This window comes from Bacidia gigantensis (genome assembly GCF_019456465.1).
Source record: "Bacidia gigantensis strain McMullin 20006 chromosome Unknown contig_210, whole genome shotgun sequence".
Taxonomy (NCBI): domain Eukaryota; kingdom Fungi; phylum Ascomycota; class Lecanoromycetes; order Lecanorales; family Ramalinaceae; genus Bacidia; species Bacidia gigantensis.
Genome location: NW_025408597.1, coordinates 56,110 through 66,133, shown reverse-complemented (window position 1 = coordinate 66,133; position 10,024 = coordinate 56,110).

Below are 10,024 nucleotides of genomic sequence, written 5' to 3'. Positions count from 1 at the left end.
CCTATATTATAGATAGTAATATAGCTAATTTATTTAATTATAAAAGTAAACTTTAAGCGTATAACAAGTTTTCTAATAAACCTTTAATAGCTTTTTTATTTTTTAGAAAAGGTCTTTTCTTTATAATTACTAAGTATTATTTTTATATTTATAATAAAGATATTAGCTTAAGCTAATCTATTTATAATTTATAATTTTTATTCTATATAATTTTATTATCTCTATATAGTTATTATAGAAGTTATATATAATTTATACTATAAATACTACTAGACTATTCTTTATTTATATAATATTTCTTTAATTACTTTTAGTTTTCTTTTAAAACCCCTTATTTCTAGATTGTTTTTATAGCAAGTCTATATATACTTAGTGTAACGGTCGTTTGCCTATGCAAGGGCCGTGCAACGACTAGCTTGGGCCGTATACAAGCTAGGTTGGCTTGGCAGGTAGTAACGAGCTACAGACGCAAGAGAAGGTGAGCTCTGAACGGCGAGCCTAAACACTGCGACAGTAATGCGATTTATACGTAGAGCTCCGTTAGGGTATTTAGTAATAAATGTATTAACAACTAAGGAGCAAACTATCTATCGCTGAACGAGTAACATTATATATCAAATGGTGATCGCACTGTTCGCACCGTAACGCAAGCCTTAGCATGCGTACTCTGCGAACACTGCGTTACAACGAGCGGGCCTGGTTGGTCTTGCTAAGCCAACCAGTAACGAGTGTCCTTTGTTCCTCTAGCGCAGTCAGTGCGCTGTGTAGCCTGCGGGGCGTAACACTTAGATAATTAAGTATACAAGTTAAAAAACAATATATAAGTAAAGGATATAGGGGTTAAAAGAAAATAAGTATTACTTATATACTTAAAAGAAAAGTAAATTTTACAGAAGTTTAAAAATATATTTAATACAATTTAAAAAGAGCTTAAAGATAAAAGTAATAATATTATAAAAATATAGGACAAGAATAAATTTTTTATACTACTAAGAAAAAAATTAAATAAAATAAGTAATAGGTATAAAACTAAATTAAATAAATAAAAAAGTAAAAAGAGGGTCTTATTAGCTATAGTAAGTATTAATAGAGAATTAACTAAATAAGTTTTTTATTATAATAATAATTTTTTTAGCTATAAATTATTATTGCTTTTTTAAATTAATTATTAATATTATTAACTTAAATAAAGCTAAGTCTAATTAGCGTTATAGTGAGTATTTAAATATTTATTTATCTAGTTATATTAAAATCCTTAAATTTCTTAAAAATTAAAATAACTCTAAAGTTCTTATATTTATATATTAGCTATATTTAATATATATATTAAACTAATATAAAAAGAGAAAAAAAGTAATAATAAATAACTATAGATAAAAAGTATATAATTTATAATACTATATTAAATAAAGTCCGACTACAATAATAGACTAATATCTTTAAATTTAATATTAATATTTTTTAAATAACTATTAAATTAGTGAAAGTCTTATTTATTTTTATTTATTAAAAGCTTAGAAATAAGTATTTATTTAATTTAAAATATAGTTATTAAGATATAAAGAAATACTCCTATAGGCAGCTAATTAATAAACAGTTGATATTACATATACTAAGCCGTAGAAATTGTATAGAGGCCCTACTATATAATAAACTAGTATATTGGTTTATAAGCTTAATAGTAGTTTAATTTATATAATTAAAAGCTTATTAGAATACATTTAATTAAAGTTTTAAAATATATTTCTAATTATATTAATTGGAACTTTAATTGCTAAGATACAGTTAAGTCTATAACCTCCCTATAGCAGCTAATTAGCGAGCAATTAATAATATATACATTAAATTTATACTACGCGGAGGCCCTACTATACAATAAACTAGTATATTAGTTTAAAAGCTTAATAGTAGTCCGATTTATATAATTAAAGGCTTATTAGAATGCGTTTAATTAGAGCTTTAAAACACATTTTTAACCGTATTGATTAGAGCCCTAGTAGTTGGAATATAGCGTGGTTTATATTCCCCCGCTAGTAGCTAATTAGCGGCTAATTAATATTGTATATACTAAGCCTACCTTTTTTACCTGCGAAACCACTACCTAATTTTATCCCTAAGCTATATATAATAAATAAAAAAATAAGATTAAATATATCTAAAGAATTATAAAATAAATATAAAAGTAAAGTATAACTATAAAATTATAATATTATTATTAAATACTTTAATTACTATTAGGATACTTTAAGGATATAAAAGACTTAGTAAAAAATAAAGTATAAAGTATACTTTAAAAGTAAATAATAAAGTATCTAAGCTATAGGAAGTAGTAAAAGATTATTATAAATAGGTTAAAAATAAAAATATTAATATTCCTACTAATAATAAAAAAAACTAGGATATAATTTATAAAAGATTATATTTAATTAAAAAGAGGTAAAAGCTTTTCTAGCTATTTAATTATTAAAAATTTAAAAATTTAAATAAAAATAACATAAGAATTCCTTAAATATTATATAGGGATTAATATAAAAAAAGCCTTCTTACCTTAGATTAAAAAAGTAAAAAAAATAAACAGCCTTTAAAAATACTTTATTTTATTTTAAAGATAAAAATAATTAAAGAAATTAAAAGGATATTAATAAAGAAATAGGTGGGACTTTTTAAGCTAATAAAGGAAAGTTTCTAAGCCTTATTAAATATAAAAAGAGGAAAGGGGGAACTAAACTTCTTAAATAATTAATAGTAGATCTAATGCTAAAAAATTCTTATTTTTTAATAAAAATAAAAAAACCTTTCAAGGGAGGGAAGATATTTTAAGGGGATTAATATTAATAGTAGAAGTTCTTTTATTAAAGGTATTAATATTAATATTAAAAATATATAAGCTATAAAGAGGGTTTAATAAGACTTTAAAAGCCTTTTAAGCTAAATTACCACCTTTTTTAAACTTTTATAAAAAGGGTAGGTTTATAAGGGAAAAAAGAAAGTTTTTTAAAAGTAAGGGTAAAAGCTTTAAATAGCCTTAGAAAATTTAATTTAAAAAAAAGACAATTTTAGAGCTTAAGTATAATAGAAAATTAAATAAAGTATTAATATCTTATAGGGAGTAAGACTAATAAAAAGGTTTTTAGCTTTAGATAAAATCTAGAACTTTCTATCTTATAGAAAGCTAATAGCTATAGAAAAAAGAAGAAATAAACTAAAAAAAACACTATATTTAGGAAGTAAATTATATAAACTTTTATAAGTATATTAACAAAGTAAGATTTTTAATACTTATTTAAAATAGTAAAGAAAAAGCCCTAATAGATAAAAAAGCTTTTTAATAAAGAAAAAAGAAGATTTATAGCTAGAATTAAACTAAGAACTTTAATAAAAAAAATAAAAAGAAAGGTAAATAAAGAACTAGAAGAGGAAAAAGAAAATAAGTATATTAATTAGCTAAGCGCTTTAGAAACTATTTATAACTAATATAATTAAAGGAACTAAATACTTAGCAGGGACTATTTAAAATTATATAAAAAGGTATAGTTTTAATAAGTTAAAATTTGCAGGAAGAAGAGATATAATTACTATAAATAAGAATTATATAGAACTAACTATAGAAAATTATATAAAAATATAACAGACTACCTTAATAGAAATGAAGCTAAATTTTATAATATAAGCTAGGTATAAGCAATAGATATACTAATAGAATCTCCTAACCCTAAGAAAAAGATAAGATTAATTAGGGGATAAAAGAGATAGAGGCTAAAAAAGCTTTAGAAAAGAGATTAGATAGGGATATAGGGAAACACGCTATTAGGAGGGGGGACACTAAGCGAGATATTTAATCTTTTAGATTCCTTCTAAGGATTATAAAAAAGTTCTTTATTAATAAAGATTTTAGATAAAAAGTTATTTAGATTGAAAATTAAAAGATATTATTACTGCCTAGTCTAATTACTTTTTCTTAAAAAAACTAATTTAAATATATTATTTTTATAAATAAATAATTATAGGATTAGGGGCAGGAAATAGCTAAGCTAGTAGAAAAAAATAAGAAAAAAGGGTATAATTAAATTTATTTAATTATTAATTAAAATACTATTTTTTAAAATATTAATATAAAAAGCTATTAGCGGCAATAGTTTTAATAGCTCCTAACTCGTTTTTATTTATTTTTATTAATAATAAAAAAGAGGGGGATTAAGGGGATTAAAAGCTTTTTACTTTATTTTCTTTTTTTAATTTTTTTTTCTTTTTTAAAAAAAGAAATAGATTATAGGAATATAAAAAATCTAATAAATAAAAAAACTTTATTAAGTAAAGAGACTAGTCCTTAAATAATAAACTATTCTAAAGTTAATTAAATATAAGAAAGGAAAATATAGGAGAAATAACTAAAGAAAAGGAAAGGGGATAAGCTTACCTACTAGAGCTAAAAGATTTAAAAGAAAATAAAGGCTATAATATAATAAGAAATAATAATAAAATAAAAGATATAAACCTTATTATCCCCTATTTTAAAAGGGGCTAAGTATTTAGTAATAAAAGTTAAAAGCTTAATAAAAAGGAAATATTTAAACTTAATTCTATTAAAATTTTTAGTAGTAAAAAAGCAGTTAATTATATTATATTAAAGATTATAGTTAAAAGCCCTATTAAATAGAAGGAGCTATTCTAACTTAATAGGGAATAAAAGATTTTTTATAGAAAAGGTAAAAATATTAAAGTTAATAGGGAAATAGCTAGAAGTAAAGCTTTTAAAAATAGAATAAATGACAATAAAAGTAACTCTAACTTAAAAAAAATTTAAAAATTTAAATCAAAAGGAGGACTAAGATAAAAAAGGGGAAAAAGCGAAGTTAAAGTATAAAACTATTTAATTAAATTAAAAAAATTACTTATTAAAGCTTATTAAGCTTTTTAAAAGGATATAAATATTAAGAAAATAAAAGTTATTCCTAGAAAAGTTAAAAGATTATTATATAAATTTAACTACTTATTTAAAAAAGATTAAGCTAAAGTTTTAGTTAATAAAATTAATATAAATTAACCTTAAAGCAATATATAAATAGTATATAAATATAGTCCTTTTTATAAAATTAATAATAATAAAGTTTATAGAAAAGTAAGAAAATAGAATTAAATATATTTAAAGGGTTATAAAATAAATATAAAAATAAGGTATAACTATAAAATTATAATATTATTATTAAATATTCTAACTACTATTAGGATACCCTAAAAATATAGAGGACCTAGCGAGAAATAAAGTATAAAATATACTTTAAAAGCAAATAATAAAGTATTTAAGCTATAGGAAGTAATAGAAAATTATTATAAATAAATTAAAAATAAGAGTATTAATATTTCTACTAGTAATAGAAAAAACTAAAATATAATTTATAAAGGATTATATTTAATTAAAAAAAAATAAAAGCTTTTTTAATTATTTAACTATTAAAAAATTAAAAATTTAAATAGAAATAATATAAGAATTCTTTAAATATTATATAGGGATTATTATAGGGAAAGCTTTTTACTTTAGATTAAAAAAGTAAGAAAAGATAAATAGTTTTTAAAAATATTTTATTTTATTTTAAAGATAAAAGTAATTAGAGAAATTAAAAAAATATTAGTAAAAGAATAAGTAAAACTTTTTAAGCTAGTAAAGGAAAGTTTCTAAGCCTTATTAAATATAGGGGGAGGAGGGGGGAGCTAAACTTTTTAAATAGATTAATAGTAAATCTAATACTAAAAGGTTTTTATTTCTTAATAAGAATAGAAAAAACTTTTAAAAAGAGGGAAAATATTTTAAAAAAATTAATATTAATAATAAAAATCTTTTTATTAAAAATATTAGTATTAATATTAAAAGTATATAAACTATAAAAAAATTTAATAAAACTTTAAACGTTTTTTAAGCTAAGTTACCACCTTTTTTAAACTTTTATAAAAAGGGTAAATTTATAAAAAAAAAAAAATTTTTTTTAAGGGGTAGAAATAAAAACTTTAAATAGCTTTAAAAAATTTAATTTAAAAAAAGAGCAATTTTAAAACTTAAGTATAATAAAAAGTAAAATAAAATACTAATATTTTATAAAGAATAAAACTAATAAAAAAATTTTTAGCTTTAAATAAAATTTAGAACTTTTTATCCTATAGAGGGCTAATAGCTATAAAGGGGGGAAAAATAAACTAGAATTTTTTAATTTAAAATTTAATAAATATTAAAAAAAGATACTATATCTAGGAGGCAAATTATATAAATTCTTATAAATATACTAATAAGGTAAAATTCTTAATACTTATTTAAAATAATAAAGAAAAAGTTTAAATAAATAAAAAAGCTTTTTAATAAAGAAAATAAAAACTTATAGCTAGAATTAAACTAAGGACTTTAATAAGAAAAATAGAAAAATAAATAAATAAAAAATTAAAAGAAAAAAAGGGAAATAAGTATATTAATTAGCTAAATGTTTTAAAAACTATCTATAACTAATATAATTAAAAGAATTAAATATTTAGTAAGGATTACTTAAGATTATATAAAAAGGCATAGTCCTAATAAGTTAGAATTTATAAAAAAAGGAAATATAATAACTATAATTAAGAATTATATAAAACTAATTATATAAAATTATAAAAAAGTATAATAAATTACCTCAATAGAAGTTAAGCTAAATCTTATAATATAAGCTAGGTATAAGCAATAAATATATTAATAGAATTTCCTAACCCTAAGATAAGTATAACTTTAATAAATTAAATAATAATAACTATAATAATAATTAGACCTAGGATTTATTTAAAAAGCTATCTTTACTATAAATACTTATAAAGCTTTAAGCTTTTTATCCTCTAAATTCTCTAAATTTTCTAAATCCTTTAAAATCTTAAATATAAATTATATAAAGGTTTAGTCTTTTTAAAAAATAAATATAAATAAATAAGTAGCTAAAATATTATATTAAATTATATATATACCTAGTAGATTTTATTAGACTTTTTTATATATAGATTTGCTACTAGGTTAAACTATTAAGTTTTTAAACCTAATTTAATCTTAGTTAAGTTAAGTTAAAGCCTTTATAACTTAACTTAATAATTTAACCTAATCTTACTAGTTTAGGTTAATTTACTAGGTTAACCTATACTAGTCTAAAGTATAATAGTATATAAGTTTATTTTAAATATTATTTCTTAGTTTTTATTTAAATATAAATATTTAAGCTTTATTATTTTATTTTATTATTATTATATAATACTAGAAAATAATTGTATAATTAGCTACTTTTTTAATTTATTATAGTTATTATATTACTAATTTAGTATATTATTCTTTATTAGTAAGTTTAAATACTTATTAGATTTATTTCTTAAATTTAGAATAATTTTTAATCTATTAATAGGTTTCTATATTAATCATTTTATTTATATATTTTCTAAAGTCTAAATTAATTTATAATAATATTTTACCTTTTATATATATTATTATAAAAGCTACTTTAATTTTACTTTTAATATTAAATATTAATTTAAAATAGAGATTTAACTAGAATAACTAGTTATTAAGCTTATTTTTTTCCCTATAAAAAAAGTTAAGTTTTAAAAGTTTAATTTTATTTTTTTTAATAGTAGTTAATTAATATATTATATATTTTTACTAAGAGTATTACTTACTTATAATAAATTTAATTATATTTATTTTAAAAGTATTTAATATATTATAACTTTAATATTTAAATTAATAAATATTAACTAATTTAATTATAAATATATAAGTTAATTCTCTTAGAATATAAATAGTAATTAAAAAATAAATAAAAATAAAATAATAAAATAAAATTAAGTTATAACTATTTTAGATTTTATATTAAAAAATAAAACTTATATTAAATATAAAGAAATTTATTTAAGGAGAGGAATAAGGGATTTTATATATATAACTTTACTTAACCTACTTAATAGTACTTAACCTTTGATTATCTTAAGTATACTTAATTTAGAGGTTACTTAGTACTCTTAGCACTTAAGTGTATTTAAGTACTTTAGCTATTTATTTCTCCCTTTAGTTATTCTTTTTATAACTTAATATAGCTATAGTCTCTATCTTATAAGAGTTATCTAGTTATACTTATTATATAACATTATAACAATACTTAGGCTTATATTTAGCTATAGTTTCTTAATAAGTATTTAATTATAGTTTTAAAATTTCTTTTTATTTTTAAATAAAAATTTATAATTTCTTAATTTCTTAGTTTATATCTTTTAGCTTTTTCTATACTTTTTTAAAATATTTATTAATTTTATTAATATTATATATTACCTTTTTAAATTTATCAAAAAGAAATTTATTTTATATAATTATTTTTAAAAACTTTTTATATTTTAAAATAATTTTTTAATATAATAATTTTATTATTTAAATAAATTAATATTTTAAATATTAAGTTATTTTAATTCCCTTTATAATAAACTTTAATAAAAAACTTTGTTAATCTCTTTTTATTTAATTATCATATCTTATATACTTATTTATAATTAATATTACTTTTTTACTTTCTAGAGATTACTTTTTTAATTAATTTCTTTACTTATTTAATTATTATTTTTTATTATAATATATTATATATAATAAGCTTAGAAATATTATCTACTTTTACTTAAGTTTATTATTTAGTTATTATTTTTTTTAAATATAATTATTATTTATTTATATATTTTTCTTTAAATATATAAAAATTAATTTTTATTATTTCTTTATTTAGCTATATAGTTATAACTAAGGTTAAGAATAGAAATTAATAATTATTTAACTTTTAATAAAGTTTAATTTTATAATATTATTACCTAAATATTATAATAATAATAATAATCTTAGTTTTAATATTAAAAATTTATTTAAAAGTAAAAATTAACTTCTAAGGCTTAGATAAGATAAGGAAAATTAAGATAAAGAACTAGCTTTATCTTAAATAAAAATCTTATTTATATACTTAATAAAAGTTATTATATATTAACCTTTTAATTTAAATATATTTATCATTATATAAAAGTAGTTTATAATACTTACTAAGCCTTTAATACTATTATTTCTATATAATTAGGACGGATATAATCTAGATTATAATACCTATTAATATTATAACTTAGTAGATCTAACTTATTAGCTATTTATATAAACCTAATAGGGGTCCTATTCAATGGATCTATACTATTAGGAGCAATAAAGACGCAAATGGGAGAAGGGGTATTAGCGTAGGAGAATGAGTAACAATTATTAAGGCTTTATATTATAGAAGGGGTTATGTTGAAGGAAATCCACCGCGCATTAATTGTGGCTCCGCGCCACAAGAAAACAAAAAAGACTACATAGTATCGATGGCATCGCTGATTCAACTAGTGGGAAGAGAAGCTAGGTGCGCTGAAAGACCCTGCATGTGTTCATATATAGCTGACTGCGGCTTGGTGCGCAACCCGTTCTAGGATAGGTTTGCGACTAGAATGAGCTCATAGTTATGCCGCCGAGACTTGGTCGCTGAAGAATATCCATTCTTATTACTAGGCAACGAGTGCAAGGGCTAGGGTACCATCTAAGCACTCCCCAAAAAGATTAAAGTTTAAATCAACATCTCCATTTTGTGTGTAATCTGGACCGCCTCTGAATCCAATAGGACCTCAATACAAGATCACCTTACACTAAGCACCGTTACCCATTACAACGTCCGCCTAGAGGAATCCCCAATCCGTCGTTTTAGGGTCACTAGTGGAGAAAACACCGTCAGCGGGTGAACTCTCTCGCATGTAATTCCAAGTCTTTTGTTATTGCATGTTCTTTCTCCAGTAACGCGGCGTGTGCGATATTATATTGAGTAAGAGAGCGCCTTGAAATGTTGAAGCAGAAGGAAAAGTGACCTCAAGAGTCTGAGATCGACAACATATTAATAGGTGGATTAGCTGGGGAGGTGAAGAGAAGAGATAAGAAATGCCTACGTTTTCTTTGGTGATTTCCCCCTCCATGGGGATC